Below are 21,966 nucleotides of genomic sequence, written 5' to 3' on the forward strand. Positions count from 1 at the left end.
TTTTTTAATGGGGTTATTTGAATTTCTGGAGTCCAGCTTCTTGAGCTCTTTGTATATATTGGATATTAGTCCCCTATCAGATTTAGGATTGGTAAAAATCCTTTCCAAATCTGTTGGTGGCCTTTTTGTCTTATTGACAGTATCTTTTGCCTTACAGAAGCTTTGCAATTTTATGAGGTCCCATTTGTCGATTCTTGATCTTTTAGCACATCCATTGCTGTTCTGTTCAGGAATTTTGATTTTATGTTTTATAACATTAATTTACATATTTGTGTGTATGTCTGTGCAGGTGTGTGTGCATGCCTGTGCTTGTCTTTGTAGATGAGTGTGCAGGCATGCATATGCAGGTGTGTGTGCACAGGCGTCTGTGCAAGTGTGTGGAGACTACAGGTCATCCTTCAGGTGGTGACTCCCTTGATCTTTGAGAAGAGATTTCATGGGGTATCTGGGCTTGAGTTTAGGCTAGGTTGGTAGCCAGAGAGCCTGAGATACTCCTCTCTCCATGTCCTCAGCACTGAAGTTACAAGTGCACTATGCCCGTCTTACATGGGAACTATGGGGAATCAAACTGAGGTTTGATGCTTGTGTAGCGAGCACTTTGAGTTGCCACTCAGGCTCCTCAGTATTTTAAATCAACCTTTTAAAAATACTTTCCTCTTAGTATTGATATAGTTCCTGTATGTACGGTCTCAAGAGTTCTTTATGCTCAGATAACAGAGGAGGAGAAGACTAAAGTTTGTTTACATATGGTTGTTCATGTACCATCTACTGACATGGCCACAGAACCCACTGCCCTCACCATATTCCCCGTCATCCTGAAGCAGATGGCAGGATAGAACACTGAAAGGCTTTTTATAGGAAACCACCACATAGTATTGCTATGTATCCCAAACTGGCTTCCTCATGGCTTTGCTTCCCAAGTTCAGGGATAATAAGGGTATGCTACTACACTCATTTGTAGTGGCCCTTTAAAGACCAATTGCAGCGTCAGCTGGCCATCAGTGACTTAGAGGGATAGAACAGGGAGGAAGAGGTGGCTCAGTGGCTAACAATGTTTGCTGCTCCTGCAGAGGATCAGAGTTCAGATCTTAGCATTCACATCAGGTGGCTTACAACCACATGTAGCTCTAGCAGCAGCAAATTCAATACTTCTGGCCTCTGTGGGCATCTGTACTCATATGCTCGTATATACACATAAACATACACATAGAATTAAAAATAAACCTTAAAAAAACAAGGCTGGAACAAAATTGTCATAAAGGCCAGATATGCTCTGATTCAGTATTTAATATATAATTGTTTCTACATCCTCCAGAAGTCAGTCAAGGAGAAGGAAAGGGAATGGGGTCACTTACCATCCTCCCCCCCCAGCAACCCACCAACAGAACTTTCATTTCCTGTTCCTGCGACTCTACTCTCTGCTGGCTGAGAAGGCTTAGTTCTAGGCAGAAGAATGCTTCCTCTAAGAACCATATGATTTTGCTGAATTGGAAGCCAAAATAATCACCAGGCTACCTGGCCTCCAAATTCCCCTGAATCAATAGGCATGGGAGAACTTAAGGAGCTGCCTGGACCAATTCTTGATTATCAAGAGGAAGTTGGACTGCTACCATCCAATGGAAGTAAGGATGGGTTTGGAGGACGCAAAGTACTTTAGGCCATAAGACATCTTTTGGTGTCACTATACCATATGATCGAGGTGAATGGAAAAACTATGATTCAGTTCAAACAGGATTATGAATGACCTAGGCCTTTCAGGAATGTAGTCTGGGGTCACTCTCTGTGAGCATATGTGCTATCACTGAAGGCAAGGGGAGTCTCTAAGGGGCAGTGGAATGTAGTCAGAAATATCAGTGACAAGCACAGAATGAGTTACAGAGCAGAAGACTATAATTGTCAAACATACACTCTTTGTTTTGTAAGTGTGTGTGTGTGTGTATGTGTGTGTGTGTGTGTGTGTGTGTGTGTGGTCTTCCTTCTTACTCATATAACTATCGTAGTTGGAGCTTCTATTGCTGTGATTAAACAACATGAACAAGAGCAACTTGAGGAGAAAAGGTTCATTTTGCTTACTTTCTATATCACCGTTCATCATTGAAGACAGTCAGGGCAGGAATATGGAGCATGCAGAAGCCATGCAGGAATGCTGAGTACTGGCTTGCTTCCCATGGCTTGCTCAGTCTGCTTACTTACAGCATCCAGCACCAGCATCCCAGGGATGGCACTGCCCACAGTGAGCTGGCCCCTCCCATATCAATCACCAAGCAAGAAAATGTACCATAGTCTTGCCCACGGGCCAATCTAGTATGTGTGGGGTTAGCTTCTCAATTGACATTTCCTTCTCTGAAGTGATTCTGACTTCTATCAGATTAATACAAAATCATCAAGGACATACTATATGGTCAGTATTTCATAGTATTTAAGTATGATTATTTTAAAACATAACATTTAAGTAGCATATAAAGAAGAGTAAATAACCATTCAAACACTTTTCCTCTTTGGGGAAAATTTTTTTTCTGCATATTTTGGGTGGTTCTAGGAGAAGTTTGGACACTATTGGCTCCTTTAGAGTACGGATTCAGGCGATGTATATGAGTGCCACATTTGAGAAGGAGTGGACTTGGAATGGTTGACTTTATAATTGACCTCAAATGTACCACCATGCCTGATATCTGATTCAACACTGTCTCTGTGTGTGATTATGAGGCAACTTCTTGGAAGAGTTTAGCATTTGAATTAACGGACTCAATAGTGGATTAGTACATTAGTAGGTGGTATGTGGCATCTTGTAGGACCTTCAGCCTCCACGATCTCTGAGCCAATTCTTAATAAATTCCTCTGCATATATAATTATAACCAAAATATAACAATTTAATAATATAGCATCATTTATAATTATTATATAACAATATAGAACACAAACACACACAAACATATACACACACTCCTTGTTTTCCCCTAGAAACCCATACTTATATACAACTTGTCTTTGTTACAGGTGCTAGATAAAATTCAGTTTATTCAGTAAGTGTGGATTACTGAATTATAGCCTTATTTGGCTATAAGTTACAAACAATCTAAATAAAAATGAATTACCAAAAAAGGGAGAAGAATTTAAAGAATTTATGGAGCTATGCACAGGTTTTGTTAGGCCTTGGGAAGAGTTGGAGCCCAGGGCACACATACCTAATTGTTTTGAGCTCAGCCCTCTTCAGTTTTTGATTCAACAAATAACAGAACAAAGGACTATACTCTGCAACTCTTCCTTCTAGCTGTCTGAGCTCACCCCACATCTTCATCCACTGCTTATTATTATTATTATTATTATTACTATTTTTGTGTATGTGTGTGTCAACCTTTAGATTTCAACTGAGTTACAGCTTGCAGTGGACATGATATTCCTACTGTAGGTAAATTCTGTTTCAGAGAAAAGAGGATTCTCAGTAATCTAAAAGCTGACCCCCTAAATACTGGAGAGGTTAGACTAATTACAGTGTATCCAGATGATGAAACATAACAGGCCCTTCAAAATCACTGAGGGAGAATTTGCAGTGACATACAAAATGTTGATAACATAATTTCAGTAAAAATCAAAGAGCAAGAAACGGCATAGCCGGCTTGATTCCAATTACATTAGAAATGAAGACATCCCCACGGAAATGAATATAAACTTATTACTGATTATATAGACTATTGACTAGAGAAAAATAGTTTCTTCTAAATAGCTCTTATTACTTCTATAAAAATAAAATATACATTCAAAGATACAAATATGACTATTAAGCTAGATGAGTATAAATTTTGATTGTGAGGTTTAGAAAAAGGTTATTGTATATAAAAGGACTGAGAGTGATCAGTGCATAGTAGGTAATGAGTCGACTTCCTTCTCTCTTTCATTTTTTTTCTGTTCTGTGCCTTGCCCTTATAGGCAATAATTTGTCTAGGTATTGCATCCAAGGGCCAAATTGACACTGAGTACATTTTAATTTATGTCAACAGAATCAAGATAAAGTGTGTTGGAGAGAGGAGAGAAAAGCTTTTATGGGTTGAAGTAGCCTCTGAGGTGACTTCTATACTCCAGTTCCTGTCTGATTTTGTAACCTACTCCAGCATGGTTCAATTAAATACAGCGTAATTGAGGGAATAAGAGTCACATCTAAATTCACAACAGTGTATTACACGTTCTCAGGGCTAATTGCCAACCCTGAGCATCATTTCATGTGCTGGCACTCTTTAAGGAGGGCTTATAACTTCACGTGTGAACTTTTCTCATTAGGATGGGATCAAATTAGTATAGAGTCCCCTTGATCTAAACTTTTAAACAGGGAGACTTGAGAGCCAGTCAACACTGCCTTAGAAAGCAGAGAAGAGACTATTGGGGTGCTGGAAGCAGGCGCTCTTCAGTCTTTCCTTTCTGAGTTTCCACAGTTGCAACTGGTAATCCATTGTTCTGTCAGACATTCCCCCAAACATCCTCTTTGGCTTTTGTTTGGCAGTGGTATTCGTGCTGAATTTATTCCCTGTCCCCTCCCCCCCCCGCACACCCCTTTCTTAGTAAAGCCTGACTCAGTGTACCAATTACCAGCATTTAAAATGAAACCAAGTCACAGATGATACAAAGGAAAGGAGAGAAAATAACAGCACTTGGTATAAACAAAGGCAGAGAGACAATTTGTTCTAGTCAAAGACAAATAAAGTTAAACTCTACCCAAATTACCACGTGTCAAGCTGATCAAGAAAGTGTTGTTTCTCCAGTGCTATGGTGCAAAAATAATTGAAATGACATTTTATAAAATTTGGCAGAGGTAAGTTTTTTTATTGTTTTAAAAAGCAGGCCTATAAACTTTTGGATATTTTAGCTTGCCCTGAGAACTGCTTGTGTTGTGTGCTCAGCTGAAATAATTGGGCAGCATAGCTTCAAAATGTGTGCTCTTTTTTGTTTTGTTTTGTTTTTTTGTTTATTTTTGTTTCTGCTTGAGGGAATCGGGAACATCTCTTGGGATTCCAAAGTCAACCTGTGTATATTCAAGGGGTCCCCCCAAACTCCTGTGTCATTCTTCTGAGAATCACTCCATGGAACCCCTAGGTTGTTGATTTCTGTACCTTCATATGGTCCGTCAAGGTGTTCATTTTGAAATTCACTCACCCATTATATTTTCTTGCATATTTATCGCACACAAAATGTCTTGGCTATTTCCAAGGAAAATTCATTCTAGTCTTATTCTGAGATTAATTTAAGCTTTTATTGGGGACAGTTACTTTTTCCCCACCCCTTGGGGACAGTTATTTAAGTAGGAAACTATAACAAGGATGAGGTACCCGTGTCTATGCTTTGCGTCCCTCTTCTATTCTTTCCTGGGGTCAATATTGTTTAAGGTTATAAAATCAAAGATCTACAAAATACACCATGTAGCTGTCAGGACTTTTATTAAATTCCACTCCATTCTATAGCAAATCTTAGGGGACCATTACCATCTTCCAATTTGAGCAAAGATTGAATAAAAACTGATCAAAAATTTAGGGAATTGAAAAGTCATCTTAAATTTGATCTTTTATTGTTGGGAGAAAACAGGGCCAAGAAATGTAGCCTAATATCCAAGCGGGAGCTGTGCAAGGCTTCTGAAAGGAGGGATGGCATGATTAAATCTGTCAGTGACACACAAAATTGATTCTTTGATCATTGCTTACATGTTTTTTCTTTAGTGTAAAAGCATAAAATGTATTGTAACAAATCAAAGCCTTCAGGCTTGGAAAGTTAAATCGCAATGGCAGAGAGTGCTCCCAGAATAGTCAAGTTGCGTCCATTTTCCCTGGGCTTCCTCAAAGTTAAGTAACATATGCAGGCTGCTGGTCTCTGAGTGCTCTGTGCCATACTTGTTCCAAGGCAGAAAAGGACAGCCATGCTGCCTCCATTTCTTCTCCCACTTGGTCATAGTGTTGGAGGCCATTGGCTTAGCTGGGGAGTCATGAGATAGAACAGCAAGCACAGAGGAGGCGTGCCTTGGAGCAGAACCCAAAAGACAAAACTGTGTTGAATGCTGATACATATCTGACATTCCTCAGTGGCCTAGTTTGTCTTAAGTTGAGCAAGGATTTCCTTCTTACCTCTTTTTGGCATTTTAATGCTAAATGGGCTCAAGGGACAATAACCATACTTATACTTAATGTAGTAGAAGAATGACAAGCTCAGACTCAGAAGGAAATATCATATATCTTCTCTCATATTTGGAGTCTAGATATAGTTATCTCTGTCTGTCTGTCTGTCTGTCTATCTATCTACCTACCTACCTACCATCTACCTACTTCCATACAAATCTGAAGGGGACTTGCAATTGAGGAGAAGAGGCCCAAGAGCAGGTAATGAGGAATGACTTGATCAAAGAATATAATACATACATATGAAATTTTAACAATGAAACTTATTTACACAATGAATATATGCTACCAAAAATACTAATAGGCTCAGAAAAAGGAAAGAAAGGCAAACTAAAATAGAAGAGTTTTTCCAGATATGATAGCTCTCATGTTTAATCCCAGCACTCAAGAGGTAGAAGTTTATATAAGGATCTGAGAGTTCAAGGTCAGCCTGGTCTACAGAGCAAATTCCAGGACAGTCGGAGCTACACAGAGAAACCCTGTCCTGAAAAACAAAACAAAACCAAATCCAAGAGCAGAACAGACATATAAACAAAGAAGAGTTTTACCTACCACAAGAGGAAAAAATCAAAAAGTGCTAAGTTCTGATAAGGTTGTCAGCAAATACAAACCTTCCTGCACTCCTGGTAGAGATACGCAAACAATTTGGGGAGCAGTTTGAAAGTTTGTGATAAAATTAAGAATGACATGGAGCATGAGTTAGCAATTCTCATTTTGAGTTGTCTTCTCTACTAAAAACATCACACAGGATCCAGGGCTACAACTCAGTGGTAGAGTGTTCTCCTACATTTGTGAAGCTTTGGATTGAGTTCTCAACACTACTAAAAACATAACAATACCATAAAAAAAAAGATCATATAGGTCTATCAGGAATATAACACTTGCTATTCTCCTTTGCTGGGACATGTGCAGAACTTTAGTTTTTGTTGGGCTATGGCATTGTTGAAATAGTAAACAACAGGAGGTGATCCACGTGTCCATTTCCAGCAAAATAAACAAAATATCACCGCTACAATTTCTCTCTCTCTCTCTCTCTCTCTCTCTCTCTCTCTCTCTCTCTCTCTCAGAATTTTGAATTATAAGTTAAAGAACTGTAAAGAACTCTAGAGTATCATTATTGAGGTAGACTAGAAACAAAAATACATAATATTACATGTTTTGCAAGCTGATATAAATAACTAAGACAATAAGGAAATAAATGGGTACTGTAGAAAAGGCCAAAATAAAAATCAAGGAAACAGTAGAACTCCCTTAGGATGAATGCAGAGCTTTTGACCTTAGTTTTGAAAGTCTGAGATAGTAAACATCTTTATTAAAGAATGGAACTTCCCTACCCACTTCAAGTTCCACTTTGTGAAACATCCTTTGTGACTTATTGTTCTATACCTGCCTATACTGGCTCAAAAACACATAAAATTGACCTTTAATTAAACTTGTGTTATCCCACGGTAGGGACACATCTCATTAGCAATGTGATTTTGATCACCTGGGGACTTTCTTAAAGCACACCTGCATAACTAATGGCCCTATTTTACAATGCATACTTAAAGAGCAGGCATCACATTTTCTAACTAAAAGAAAACTTCAGGGGTCAGGGTCCACCTTGAGAATGAGACCTTTCGTCTCTAATCAGCACCATCTCCATTATGCAGGGTCACACACAAGAGTGTGGTGTCTGAAGGAGATCAAAATAAACATGATCAGTCTGGATATTAGACTAATTTGTCTTCTGCCAATTATGCCTACCACTTGAAATTATAGTTTAAGATGATTTTTCAAGTACTCAGGCAACATTTACAGGTTGAAGACTATGTCAATATTTCAGACTGGGCTGTTGATTATAAACAGGATGGTTGTATGTGACTTGTTTAAGGAAGCAGTAGACGGGCTTGAGCTATGGCTTAGTGGTAAAGTACATGCACTTCTCTTCCAGAGGACCTGAGTTCAAGTCCCAACACCTATATCAGGTGGTTTACAACCATCTGTGACTCCAGCTCCTTGGGTAGCCAGCACATCAGGCCTACTCTGGCACTTGCTCTCACACGCACATAACCATACAGAGATGCATAAACAGAATTAAAACAATTTTTTTTTTAAAAAAAGCAGTAGAGTGCACTGAAGTCAAAATATAGTTCACTCTCTGACCCTGTTCATTCTAATAGTTTGATCTTCACTCTCAAATCCAAGGAATATCTTTAATCCCTAATTCAGACTTTAGTATAATTTAAAAAATTCCATTATTTTAATTCTTTATTAAAACATGTTTCCTTATGGCATTTTTATAATACTTAGTGTTGGTTGGTTCATACCTCCAACTCCTCTCCTCCATCTCTCTGGCCCCCTTTCAGCTTGTGACCTTTCATTCTCAGAATCCCCATCTCCACTTTCATATCACACCTGCTCTATTATCATCTGACCCCTGTTCTCATAAGCCTCTCTCTTCTCCCTTTCATGGCTCACATGCATCCTCAGATATGCCCCAAATTAATATTTTATCAGCTACCTTGGAATTCCTTAACAAGTTGATATCTAATGTCACTCCTGTCAAAATTTAAAAGAAACAAAGATGGCTGTTTCTGGTTAAGAGGGAGCAGATTTACCCATTTGTTTGTAAGATACTGAACATCAACCAACAATGACTACTGAGAGATGACAAAGAAATGGGATGGATTATCAACTTTTCAAACAGCTTAAGGGAAACCAAGGTGCAGCCTGGAGTTAAAGAAACATAGTGGAAGGTACAAGGAGACCAATACCAAGTGTGGCAGAAGAGGAAGCTACACAAAGAAAGAACTTCAGTGGTCTCAAGAGAGTCCTGTTCAGATATTCAGCTAAGTACTGAAAAGAGGAAAATACATGAGAGGAAGTTATCTGCCAGGAGGAACACAGCTATGTGAAGAGATGAGGTTACAGGGCTAGTAATACTACCACTGTAGTACAATATGTACCACTGAGCAGACTTAAAAGGCACAGGGCTCCTGGCGTGTCTGGCAGAGTTCACAGAAGGATCTTGCTTTAGGATTGGGGAATAACCATGTCTGGATGGAGCACTGCCACAGAGTCACAGAAGGAGTAGCCACAGAAAGATGCAGAAAGCCCACACTGTTTCAAATCATTTAGTTGCATCCAAGAACAAAGCTCCACAGTACTTACAAGGATGCACAGATACCCAGCTCTCAGCATGGTAAACTTTCAGGCTCTGGTATTCAACACACCCTTAAGAGGCAGGCAAATAATAAGGAAAACACTATTCCTAATGAGGAATCAATAAATCAAAATCAAATAGGAACTGGTAGATCTTAAGATGATCAGACACTGGCAATAAGACAGTTTTATTGTGTCCTATGTGTTATGAAAATTAGACATAACAGTAGCCTTGTGTGTGTGTGTGTGTGTGTGTGTGTAAACCGATGAATTGATTCTAAAATCTATATGGAAAGAGAAAAAGAAAAAACTCTAACAGCCCAAACTTCTTTGATAATGAATGAAGTTACAGGGCTTACATGACCTGGCTTTGAGACAACAAGCTAAATAATCAGACAGCATAGTAACTGTATGATGATTTCTCAAGTGTGCTGATATGTCAAAACTAATCAGACCACGCACTTTAAATGCGTGCAGATTATTGTGTGTCAATTATCCCTCAATAAAGTGGTTAAGAATGATTACTGCCGAGAGATCATGGATTTCAAGTACAATCAATAAGGCCTGAAAGAGCCAATACAAGAATTTGACAAGAGTCACAGTTCTCCCAGTGCAAACTTGGTACACACCACCAAGTTAAGTACAAGCCAGTGGGGGCAAACAGTACTCACTCAAGACAAAAATGAAAAGGAAAGTTCTATGAAATCACTTGATGTGTGGATTGAAGACACAACTAATAAAACTAGTAAAACATCCCATTCTGTTTATTTTGCCTTGAGATATTTATTAAGGCTGGCACGAAATCATCACCCTTAGCACGATATTTAGAAGAAAAAAAAAAACACCCCACAAATAGAACACAGAGAGAATCCTGTGCATTTGGTAGATGGGTGTTGCAGCCTCCTAAGACAATCGACACTTCTCCCTGTGTTTTGGGAGACAGCCTATTTAACTATGCCGACCACTAAAACCTACTTTCAGAATAAGCTGAACTAGAAGCTAGTCCTTTAAATCTCCATGACAATTTCTTAGTATTGTAATAAGGTTACTTGTTTTATTAATGCATAAAAATTATTTGAAAAATGTGGTTTCATGCATATGTTTTTAAAATTTCTGTTTATGTATCTACAACATACGTGAGTAAAATCACATACGTACTTGGAATTGAATATATGTAATATTGGCAAAGAATCCAAAGCAGAAACAAGCCTCCTGGGAACATTTATGAAACATGCAGACTGTCCGAGTGAACAAGACGGTATTCATGGAGAATTTATGAGTGTGTTTCTTGCAATTCACCCTACAGGGCTGGTTCAAGTCTGAGCTTAATAACATTGGAACCTAATAGTCCTGAAAAATATAACATTTGGACATATTCTATTTTGTGTTTTATAGAAAAGTTGTTGAGACGCTGACCTACAACTATTTACAGTAGACCCCCAAAGACTTCAAGCTGCAGAGAAAACACTGCAGTTTTTCTAGTTTGCTGACTGATGAAGGGCATGCAGAAGGTAGAAATAAGATGATGTCTCAGGGGCCTGGAGAGATTGCTCAGCAATTAAGAGAACTTGCTGTTCATATAGAGTACCTGCATTTGGCTCCCAGGACCCATGCAATGCCCTACAACCATTCCTAACTCCAGTTCCAGGAGATGGCTCACCCTCTTCTGTCCTCCAGGGCACCAGGCACATATGCAGTGTCTCCCATGCAGGCAAAATACTCATGCACATAAAATAAAAGGAAAATAAATCTTAGAAAATAAAAGAAGACATTATGCCTTCATATCTCTGATGCTTCCTCATTGAGGGCAGTTGAAGTTTTAGGTAAGCCGTCTGCCATTGAGCTTTGTACCCATTGTACCTAAAGCTTTATGTAGCCGTCAGTGAACAGTGGTTACAGATAGGGCTTCCTAGCTTATGGGAGAATTTTCAAACATCAGCTTATACCGTGATAGAGGAAGTATTCCTATTCACTGTTGGAAAAAAAAAATCCAGAGTTCAGTAATACATAGTGATAAAATACATAGTAAGTGTGATTTCAAGTAACACACACACACACACACACACACACACACACACACACACACAAACACACGTCGAGGTGCTGGAAATTGAACTTAGGGCCTCTTGCACGCTAGGCAAGTGCTTCACCACTGTGGCATATTCTCATCTCTAAATATATTTTGACCTGTCTTTTTAGTTTTGTAGTCAAACAAATGTCATTTGCCTCTGAGACTTTGAGATATGCATTATGTGTTATTGTGTTTATGCTCTTTAAATATATATATATATATATATATATATATATATACTTTATAGAAATGTGTGTGATCCATCTTAGGGTTTCCAAAATATCGTGAAAAGTTGTCAGACAAAAATATCAAGGGGACTTCATAAATCACTTTATATTTTCATTCTGTATCAATTAAACATTGTAACCCACAAATTAGAACTAATTTCAGTGCATTATCTAAGTTTGGGGAGATAGATGCCAAAGTGATACAGTCATCAACAGTTCTTTTTATTAATGATTTTTACTTTGAAAATCTGAACATTAAACAGGAGTTTTGAAAATCTTGTTAAAATTTTTTTCTCCTAAGGATGGTTTTAATAGGTAATGACATGTGTATGAAAACAAACAAACAAGCAAGGGGTGTGTGAAAAGCAATTTTCCCCTTGCCTTATCTGCTCTCCCTTTCTCTTCCTCAGAAGCAAGTGCTTACAGTGTCTTGGGCTTTTAAGAGCTGTCATATGTGTACACACTCATATAAACATACACATCACTCTCAGTGCATGTGGTAGCATACCATCTCAATTTTTGTATTTTTTCCCACTTGTTCAAAGGCAGATGTGCCAGTGAAGCCCTACCCAGCTTGGGTGAGGACTCAATGAAGCTAGATCCCTGCATCCCTGCATCCCTGCACCCCTGTATCCCTGCATCCTTACATCCCTACATCCATGCTTCCCTGCACCCCTGCATCCCTGCAGCTTCCCAGATGCCTTGCACAGCAGATGGACATATCTGAGAGGTTCCTCTCCTCAGCAGTCAACAACTACTTGGACCCTTGGGGGTGAAGATAGGAAGGACTTCTGAATCTTGCAAATTTCAGGTTTTTTCCAGATTTGTGATGATTGATCAATTATTGAGTCTCAGAAGCCTCCTTTCTCCCTTCAGGAAGGAATTTCTTAATTGTTACACAACATCTTCCTACTATACTACCTCACCCTGTGCTGTGGTGGTGGTACAGAATACTCATGCTATATCCCATAGACCCAAAGAACTTCATCAAGAAGGAAGCACCAAGCGTGGATAGTTGAATTCCACTTAGAAGGAAGAACAAAATAGTCATGGGAAGCAGAGGAAGGGACCTGGTGGGAGAGGGGAGTGGGAAGGGAATGGGGGCCAGGATCAGGTATGGGGAGAGCCAGGAGAGAGGCCAGAGAGCCTGGAGAATGAATGGATATATGCAGATGAGGGGGCAGAGGGTGAGGGGAATCTGTAGAAAGTCTCAGAGACCTGGGATGGGGGAGGCTCGCAGGAGTCAGAGCTGATGGCCTTAGCTGAAATGCACAACAGTGGGGATGTGGAACCTGAAGAGACCACCTCCAGTAGTCAGACATGACTCTCAGTGAAGGGATGGAGACACCAACCCACCTACAAAACTTTCGACCCCCAATTTTTCCTATCTAAAAGAAATGCAGGGACAAAGATGGAGCAGAGACTTAAAGAATGGTCAATGAATAATTGGCCCAACTTGAGAGCCATTTCATGGGAAGACACCCATCCCTGACACTATTAGTGATGCTATTTTATGCTTGCAGTTAGAAGCCTAGGATAGCTGTCCTCTGATATGCTCTAGCCAGCAGCTGACTGAGACAGATGCAGACACCCACAGCAAACACTGGACAGAGGTCGGGGGCCCCTATGGAAGAGTTAGGGGAAGGATTGAAGGAGCTGAAAGGGATGGCAACACTACAGGAAGACCAACAGTGTCAACTAACCTGGAACCCTGGGAGCTCCCGGAGTCTGGGCTACCAACCAAATAGCATACGTGTGGCTGGTCTGAGGTCCCTGGCCCATATGTAGCATAGGATTGTCTTGTCTGGACTCAGTAGGAGAAGTTACATATAATTCTGCAGAGACTTGATGCACCAGGGTGGGGGCATATCAAGGGACACCCTCTTAGAGGCAAAGGAAAAGGGGGACGGGAAGAGGAACTCTGTGAGGGGAGACTGGGAGAGGAATTTGGATGTAAATAAATAAATAAATAAATAAGAAATTTAAAAAGTGTTTTTTTTTGTTGTTGTTGTTGTTGTTCTTGAAATTTTGAGAGGCCTTTAGCAAGTGGAGAGTTTGGGAATGTTTCCTCTAGTCTGTGCCTATGTTTTCATGTTTTAAGGATAATTTCTAAATTTTGGTGAAATCTAATTCATCAATTTACTCATTAATGAAATATGAATTTAGTGTTACACCTAATAAAATTTTGCCTAGCCTAAGTTACAGAAGTTTTGTGCTAGGTTTGACTCCAAAAGTTATTCATTTTCATTTTTACTATTGTGTCAATGTCCCATTTGGGGTTAAATTTTTTACATGTGCTATGATATTTTTTTTCTTTTTTGATTTATAAATATTCAGTTGAAGTAAATACCTAATAAAAATTTGGAAAAAATAAGTATTCAGTCATTTCAGCATCACCTGTTTATTTAAAAGATTACCTTTCCACTGAATTATTTTTAGGCCTTTTCCAAAAATCAGTTGACTATGTATGCTTGAGCCTCTCTTTGGACTCACTGTTCTGTTATGATGATCTATTTATCTTCTTTGGGAATAGTTCATCCTCCCTCTTCCTGTTTATTTCCCTCCCCCATTCCTTTTTTTTTTTTTGCTTTTTGAGACAGGGTCTCTCTAGGTAGCCCAGACTGGCCTCATCAGGATCTTAAGCTCTCCACTCTTGTGGCTAGAACAGAGAGATCAACATGGCTGGAACTCACTCAACACGGCTAGAGTTTGGTCAGTGAACATGGAAGCAGATAAAGAGGAGGGCTCATTTTCCCTCCAGTTTCTCTGAAGCTGAATCTCGAGAGCAGGTATTTCTCTAGTAAAATACTTTGAGCACACCACAACTCATGGGCGTGTTTTATTTTAAGCCTGTGCAGGGACTAAAAGTGGAAGGAAATAAGTTGAACCTCCCAGGGTGCTTAGCATCTGTACAACACGCAATCTAGCACTTGGATATATGTTTCCATGTGTTCCTTGCAAATTGTATCATCTGTTTTAGCCTTGTCACTCTGAGGGGAAAGGACCATGTTATATTGGTTCAATTAATATGATATGGCTTCCCAAAGGATGGTTATAGTTGGGGGAGGCAGGGGGTAGGCGAAGGTTGATGCAAAATCAGCATGTTTCTGGCAATTATATTAACCACTTTGCACTTAGAAGGAGGATAATTGGAACATCTTTCTCGAGGGCAATCTGGAAATATATAAAAACGAATTTCAGGTTTTCTTTTATTTATCTAAGAAAGTTTATGATGGAAATGGTGAGGGCAAGGATGTTTTCTCTAACAAGGTAGTTCACTGAACTATTTTTCATAACAGTTTTTTAAAAAGCCAGTGTTGAGAAACAGACTGACTATGGAGTCCTGTGTAATAGCAGGGTTGTGATATAGATTTGTGATATTTGACATGGAATGATGTCTAAATTATTTAAAGTGAAAAATACGGGCCGGGCAGTCTATTACTCCCATTTGGGGAAATAACAGGTTTTATGAATATGAGAACAGAAGAGGAAAGAAAAAAGAATCTAGCCACTTTACAGATTTCAGTCCTTTTCCAATCCCCAGAGGATTTCTCTGTGTAGATCTAGGTGTCCAGGAACTTGCTCTGTAGACCAGGCTGGCCTTGAACGCTCACAGATTGCCAGCCTCCACCTCCTGAGTACTGGGATTAAAGGCATGCACCACCACTACCCCACTTTGCAGATTTCATATAGTGGTTATTTCTTTATGATAGGGTTATGAGTAGGTCCCTCTTTATTTTAATATACTTTCCTATTATCTAAGATTTTTATTTTTTACAATGAACACACATTATGATTCAAAGTGATCGGGGAAAAGGCTATTTCTACATTGGACAATGAAGATATATAGGTAAGCAAGCTGCTGAGGGAGCTGACTTCAAGAGTAAAAAAGATTTATGGGGTAAAGCTGAGAATACTTGGGGCAAGTCCAGAGGACAGGATTTCTGGCACTCTTCCGGACACACGGCAAATAGCAAATGGTTTTATGGACCTAGAGTATGTACTCCCCAAAGCTCATACACTGACGTTCCAAACCCAGAACTTCAGAATGTAACATTATTTGTAAATAATGTCTTCTAAAATCATAATTAAGTTGAAACGAGACAGTTAGGGTGGCTCCCTTACCTAACATGACTGGTGTTCTTAGGAGACCCTAGGTAAACACACTGCGCATGCGCAGGCCACATGGGGAGGAGCAAGAAGTTGAGCATCTGAATGCCAGCAGAAGATGCAGCAGAGAGGTCTCAGGAGAAACTAAACGAGCTGATATTCTGATCTCGGATGCCTATGCCGAAGAAGTGCAAGAAAATAGATTTCTGCTGTCAAGCGACTCCACCTGAGGTATTTAGTTACGTCAGCCCTAACCACTTAACACAACAACCTGAAAATGGTGGTAGTAATGTAATGACAAGCATTAGACAACTCTAACTAATCTATGTGTTTTAGCTCATTTTTTTTCTCCATGTCCTCTTATGAATAGGATGATCCCACTCCTGTTCATGTTGGAAAATAATTGAGGTTTAAGTCTCTTAAACAATTGATCATGTATCTAGAAAAGTGACAGAGCTAGGTTTTGATCCTAGGTTATTTGGTTTTAACTTACATGCTAATTTATTATTTTGTTTGCATGTGGGACACATGTGCCACTCAATACATGTGGAGGTCAGAGTGCAACCAATGGGTTCTCTCCTTCCTCCATGCAGGTCCCGGGAGTGGATCTGTTGTCAGGCTTAGCAGCAAGTGGCTTCACCCACTCAGCCATCTCATTGACCTGGTTACCTGATCTTATAGCCCCACCCTTAACTACTGCACTAATATTTGTTCCACAGTGCAACAGCACAAAACGTTAAGGTCTTAGAAAACTGATGTAGGAAAACCAAAGATTTGACACTCTAAGCTATAGGCAGTCTAATACAACGTGAACACAACCACATGATTTATGTTATATGTGATCCTTTTTTGGTTGACCTGAAAAAAAAATTCCAGTCTCTTTATCATAAGATATTCAAGTTTTATGATATTTCACTTGTTTGATTCTGAAACTGTAAGGGTAGAGTTCTACAGAGCTAAGAAAGAAGAATGACCGGTTAGGTGCACAAACTAGGGCCATATTTTTCAAAGATGCAGCAGAGATGAAGAACTAGACTGGAAGCTCTTAACAGACATCTGAAGCAGTGGCTTTAGAGAGTTTGGTTGCCTATTTTGCTCAGAGAGCTTTGTAACTCTCTTTTTTTTTTTTTCAAAACCTATTTTTAATGATGGTTCTTCAATGCTTTAAACTATGTTTTAGCCCACTACCTACCACAGGTAGTGGAAAGGAAAGGATACAGGAGAAGTGGACCTGTTTAGAAATGGTTCTTTGGAGCAACTCTCATCTGTGTTGTCTGGAAATCGGCAGTTCATAGGTCAGCAGCAGCAGCAGCTTGATCCACTTGCAAACTCTTCATTGGATACACTGGCAGTCCAGTTTGGTAGAGTTGGGATAGCAACGAATCAGCAGCGGTGGCACTACCTAGCAGAGACAGGCAGACATCAGCTCTGGCACAAGTCTGCAGGAGCGACTATGACCAACAGGAACACCAGGAAAAGTTCTCTCTTGTGCCTCTCAGTGAAGGTCAGCGAAGACGAGAGACCAAGAAGCGTTTAGCTATGCAAGCAAGACAAGTTCAGCCTTCATCACTGTCCATCAAGTCCTTTTTATACTCCCTCCAAACATTACATGTCCTCCACAGGTCTTACCTCAGTATGTGTCTTGCCTCAGCATGTGAGTCTGTCTCAGCTGACATCACCCTGCCACTCTGTTTCTAGTCCACAGAAGTGGCAAGGAACTGCAGCACACCACCAGAAATCTTTTGGTGCGTTTCTCTCTATGGAGTCCCAACAAATGCAGCTCAATTATGCAATGTGAGGCAGACCAAAACATGTGTGTCCTTAGTGAAGAATCCTTCATCATGTGTCCTTTCATGTGCTTGTTTTCGCAGAGCATGCTTTCACCTGTGTCTGCTTCAGCCAAGCATTCCTTCATGTGTTTGCTTTAGCAGAACCCCATCGAGCACAACTGACTTTTCAAAGAAAATCCTTAAGTTGCTACTTCAGAGCTTGGCTGCAAGCCTTTTCCAGGAAGATCTTTCTGTATGTGGCAAGTTGAGGTTCAATGAGATTAAGCGATTTCTCCGAATCTAAAGATTTGGTAAATGTTCCCATGTGTTTCTGTCTCTGGAGCCAGCTTGGGAGTGTGGAATGTGACTCACTGAAGCCCTGGTGGCTTGATGAGGAAGATGGTAGTATGCAGACAGACATGGTGCTGGAGAGGTAGCTGAGAGTTCTACATCTGGATCTGCAGGCAGCAAGCAGGAAGAGACAGTGAGCCACTAAGCCTTGTGTGAGCTTCTGAAACCTCAAAACCCACCCTGCAGTGACACACTTCCTTCAACAAGGCCACACCTACTCCAACAAGGCTACACCTCTAGTTAAGTTACTCCCTATGTGTCTGTGAAGGCCATCTTCATCCAGACCACCCCAGAAGTGAATTATACAAATTCTGTGTCATCCTCAGGTCATGTAGAAGGACTGGGATTTTGTTCTTGTATTCACAATTTGAGTGTGAACAGTTCTGTCTCTTTCTGTCAATTGTTAGCTGCTGTCAGGGGCCTTGGGGAAGTGGGATAGGATGTTGTAGAACATCATTCTGAGCCAGTCACTTGCCATCTCCTATATGCTTCGAGAAGCTCTAGAGCAGTGGTTCCCAACCTTCCTAATGCTGTGACCCTTTGATACAGCTCCTCATGCTGTGGTGACCCCCAACCATAAAATTATTTCATTGCTACTTCCTAACTGCAATTTTGCTGCTGTTATAAACCATAATGTAAATATCTGTATTTTCTGACGGTCTTAGGAGACCTCTGTGAAAGGGTCATTTGACCTTCTAAAGGGGTCTCAACACACAGGTTGTGAACCACTCCTCCTAATGATGCTGCTCTCTACCCACTTGAGTTCTTTATGTCTCCAACTGTGGGGACCATTGCCTGGAAGCAGCTTGGCTCTGAGTGTCCCTCTAGGTATTTCCAATGGCCAAATGGCCCCTTCTTATCTGTGACTAGCTGACAGATGGACAGAGGCTTATGGTAACTTAGGAATCATGTAGAACCCCCCCAGAGGTTGGCCAAGGATTCTCTGGTTTTCTTTGTTCTTACTCCCACAGAGACACCTGTCTTAATCCTGCTTCTCAGGGCACCTCCTGCAAGTGACTCTGACTCAGGAAGTTTAGTTCCTAGGCAACAAAATTTTATTTCTTCACTAATCAGACATTATCAAATATTTACTATTTGCAAAGTAATATTCAAGGTCTAGAGAAGAAGATGAGGTTCTTGAGATCCCTAAAGGACCACAGTTCCTCTGGCACTCCTTACAGCTCTGTTTTTCAGAAGAGTTCCCTATATCACTATTATTAATTGTTTTTATTTTTGTTTTTGTTTTTTGTTTTAGTTTTTCTGAGTAAATTGTTAAAGCTAGTTCAGTCAACCTAAATCTCAATTTGGGTTATCGGATCTCCACCTTGAATTGTTTAAGTAGTTTCTTCCTTGTCCTCTAGACAAGAACTAGAATGCATTTGTCTTAGATTGCCTTCGGTTTTCCATTCTTGAAAAGCAAAGCTGTTAATGAGAAGCATCCTTTCTGAGTTAACTGATAGGGTACAGTTTCTTACCATGGCAAGTAGGTTCTTTACAAACCAACTCCCTTAACAATTTCTCACCTTAACCAATTTCTGCACCATAAAGTCCATCATGTTTTAACATTAGGTTCCATTACTCCATATGTGAGTGTCACACCCACACACCCACACACTATATATATATATATATATATATATATATATATATATATATATATATATATAGGCTTTTTTTCTTGAAGGCCAGGGTATCTTCCATATCATTTGTAGTTTTGATCACCATTCTGCTATTTAAAACATATTTTATTTTTTAGTTAATTAATTATTTTATTTATTTACACCCCCAATGTTGCCCCCTTGGTGCCCCCTCCCAGAGTTCTTCCCCTTCCCTCCTCCCCCTTGCCTCTTCGAGGGTGGACCCCCTCCTATCCACCCCCATTATTCCCCTTCCCTTGGACATTAGATTTCTACAGGATTACATGCATCCTCTCCCACTGGGACCAGCCATTTCTACTCACTGACATTCTGGCTTGAATGTCGCTTATTCATTGAAGTTTTCATAAGGAAGTTTCCCCTTCACGCGCCAAATATCAACTACACACAGGAGGATATTCTTCTTCTTCCACCCCCATAATAATATGTGCATCCATCTTTTGCATATTGCCACTTTTCATGACAATCACTCATTTGTGTCCTTCTCCCTCCCCAACCAAGACATCATTATAGTCTTCAGAGCAACATGGCCGGGCCTTGTTTATCTTTACATCTCTAGAACTTTACAGAGAGTGCTCAGCAGAGACCAGATGTATTGCAGCTGAGATCATCTCCTGCTCACCTGTTTGACAATGGGGGATACAGAATTAGCATTCCATTCCACTGGATTTCCTTTAAACAATGAAAGTAATATTTTCATATTAGTTCCTCTAGGGTAAATTTCAACTAAAGAGAAATAGATACACATTGGGTGTTAGCAGCTTCCCTTTATTTAAATGATCAATTTCTTTGTTTTTCCTGCTATTTACCATTGTCTTTTTGCACAGACTTAGTTCATAATGCAAATCTCTTCAGTCAATAGATATGCCTCAAGTAGTTAGCTTATGGATGCTGTTTGAATAACTTTTCATAGTTCAGTTTTCCTCCTGCATAATAAGTACTTAGGAAGGGATTTGGAAGCTTTGCCTGGGGAGGGGAGCTGCAGAAGGAGGTCTGGGATGGAGGCAGGGGAAGAACAAGTAGGGGTTGTTTCCTGGTTGGCGGTGGCGATCACTGGACTGTAAGTGGGGACGGTTTCTTTGTTCTATTTCTCCAAAGACAAGCTGCGTGTGTGCAGTAGGCAGGGAGCCTACTATCAGGGGAAAGTACTAGCAGGGGTAGCCCTGACCTGCAGCCCTGCTCCTCCACCTCTGCAAGCTCTTTCATTCCTAATTAAGCAGTTCACAGATCATTAAACTCGCATGGCCCTCTTGTCTCCACTTCCGCATTCATTTCTCCTTGTCCTCCCATATACCCTGAACCTGAGACTGCATCTGTTTGCTCCTCCAATGTCACCTCTTCCTCACTTCCTCTACACCAGCCATTTTTCTTAGCTCATTCACCCATACACTATTACGATCCATCCCACAACACTATTTGTTAGCACATCTGACTCTTGGTCACAACCACGGGCTGTAAAGAGTGCACAAATTTTACCATTGTGTTCTCAGCAATGGTGTGAGGGACAGAACAAAACACCTGCTAGATTAAATATGCACTGAATTGATGATTTGATAATCAGGTTGAAATACCTATTGAGGCTTACAAATATATTTCCTGATAAGGCTCTTCCAAAGCGATCTATAATTTCAACAATAACTTGGCCTTACTCAAGAATTTGGTGTAGACTGTAACTCCAGTTTCAGGGCATTTCCAATGTCCTTTTCTGGCCTCTACATGCACTGCATGCATATGGTGGTGAATACACACACACACACACACACACACACACACACACACACACACGAGAGAGAGAGAGAGAGAGAGAGAGAGAGAGAGAGAGAGAGAGAGAGAGAGAAGCAAAACACACATACACATAAAGTAAAAATAAATATATCATAAGGTTAACAATACCATGCTGTAGGGCTGGTGCAGTAGTTCTGCATTTAAAGGTTCTTGATGATAAGCTTAATGAAGTGAGTTCAATCCTGGGGATTTACAAGGTAGAAAGAGAGAATTGACTCCTAGCGGTTGTTGTCTCACATAAACATGTGCCATGAGACATGCCCTGCCCCTCAGCAGATAAATAAAGTTTTGGAAAATGATTGAAGAATACAATGGAGAGATTTCTGCATGATAAAGCTGGATTAGAACTGGAAATCCTAGCAATATGCTTGCTTTTCTTCCTCTAAGAAATGAAAGTCATTATTTTTTTTTTTTATGAGGTAAGGCAAGAACATTTCATTTTGGACTCGAAGAAATTCTTATTACACGTGGAAAGAACCCAGACCATTTTTTTTAAAAAAAATTTCCCCTCTAATTAGAAATGTTTTCCCCTCACATAATATATCTTGATTATAGTGTCCCCTCTGTGTACCCCATCACATCCTTCCCACTTCCCCTTCCAACTGGATCCACCGCCTTCCTGTCTCTCATTAGAAAACAAACTGGTTTCTAAGGGGATAACATTAAAATAAAAGATAAGAAGATAAGTCAAAAGTAAC

This window comes from Mus pahari, chromosome 20 (genome assembly GCF_900095145.1).
Source record: "Mus pahari chromosome 20, PAHARI_EIJ_v1.1, whole genome shotgun sequence".
Lineage (NCBI taxonomy): Eukaryota > Metazoa > Chordata > Mammalia > Rodentia > Muridae > Mus > Mus pahari.